Here is a 2,000-nt window from a genome sequence, read left to right on the forward strand (position 1 = left end):
CTTTCAGTCTATTCGTGGCGCCTACCATGGATGCTTAAAGTGATAAATACTAGCATAGAAGTGTTATCTAAGTTCTGTTGGAGCACAGAGCAGAAAGAGACTAATTCCAACCAAGTTGGCATAATTGTCTCTTGCCTGATTATATGAAGCTATTGACTATTATAGAAGTGGGAAATCTGTTTTTAGCCACAGTTTGCCTACAGCAGCCAAGTACACTCTCCCCAATCCTACCCAGGCTAAATCCTAGGAAACAAGTTCTAGAAACCATGTGGCTTTGATTCCTGGAAAATAGCACTGACATCAGGTCATTGCAACAGTTTCTAGCTGATGCTGGCCTATTTCTAGGTGACAAAAGTACCTATGTGCCAGTTACCAGGAGAGTTCTCCCCAGCTGTTAGTCCTTTTTGCCTGTTACTGTTGCCATTCTTCCATAAAGCTTGTTCTCTCTATTGTCCATATTTTTATAACTATATGATATGTGACTTCAAAAGTTTTCTCCTGTTCTTCATTCGTACTCTATAATACAGCAAGCCATATAATGTGGCCCTTTTAACATTATTCAACAACTTTAAGGTTATTGCTGACAGGTGCTATATAAACAGTCTTTTTGTGATTTTGGTATTTTAGATTTAAAGAGATATTTCATTTTAATGATTGATAAGTATTCTTTCATATTTAAAGGGTGCTTTTCAAATTTAAAGGGTGCTTTTCAAAGTAAAGTGCTTTGTCTATTTGTGGTAATAAATACTTCAAAGGCCTGGTTCTTACAAAAGACCAAAAGGTACCATATGCAATTTGTTAATCTACTTTTTGGACTTTCTATGTAATAGAATAATCTAACAGCTACAGAAAGTGCGAAATCTCAGTTGTTTAAGATCCATGCAAGTTTATTTCTTCTATCACAGTCCAATGGAAGTGTTTTGGGAGCAGCTTTCATATATTGATTCAGGGTGATTCAGTTTTCTTAAGCTACTACCCTTTAGGGTCTCATAGACTTCTGAGGAATCCTTGACTTCCAGCCATCAAAGAAATAAAGAGAATGATCTTGTGGGAGGATATTTATGGGCCAAGCCTAATGATTGCTCTGTCACTTCCATCTACATTCAGAATTCCAAGTCAGAATTCCAAGTCACATCACTTACAAGGGAGACTGGGGAAATGTTGTCTAGTTGTATTCCTAGGAGGGAAGGAAAACAGAAGAGAAAAACTAGGTATACTTTACTATAGTTACTCTTTCAAGATTTGTAAGCTGCTTAGATTTCTGGTATTGAATAATTTTTTTTGTAAAATGTGCTTTCACAAGGCAGTGTCTTTACATTGCACTGTGAGCATCAAATGAAATAACTTCAAATTTTAATTTTTACAAAATATTTTAATGAAACCTTTCCTTATCTAAAATAGACAGTCTCTTAAACTTCAAGGAACTAGCCCAAAGCTGGTAGAAGGAAATAACAAAGATTAGAACAGAAAACAAGAGCTGTTTTTTAAATAAATAAAATTGATAAACCTTTAAAAAATTTTTTTAATGTTTTTTATTTATTTCTAGGAGAGAGAGAGACAGCATGAGCAGGGGAGGGTCAGAGAGAGAGGGAGTCACAGACTGAAACAGGCTCCAGGCTCTGAGCTGACAGTCAGCACAGAGCCCGACGAGGGGCTCGAACCCACGAACCGCGAGATCACGACCTAAGCGAGACGGACGCTCAACCGACTAAGCCACCCAGGCGCCCCATAACCTTTAGCTAGATTCACAAAAAAAAAAAGGACTCAAATAAAATCATAAATGAAAGATACTATAACTGATAACACAGAAATACAGAGAGACTACTACAAACGATTACAGACCAACAAATTAGACAGCATAGAAGAAATGGATAATTCCTAGAAAAATGTAACCTTCTAAGACTGAATCACGAAAAAACAGAAAATCTGTACAGACTGATTACTAACGAACTGTAATTGAGTCAGTAATCAAACACCACCCAGCAAACAAAAGTCCAGGA

Source organism: Hyaena hyaena, unplaced genomic scaffold, assembly GCF_003009895.1.
Source record: "Hyaena hyaena isolate Hyena2069 unplaced genomic scaffold, ASM300989v1 scaffold_1004, whole genome shotgun sequence".
Lineage (NCBI taxonomy): Eukaryota > Metazoa > Chordata > Mammalia > Carnivora > Hyaenidae > Hyaena > Hyaena hyaena.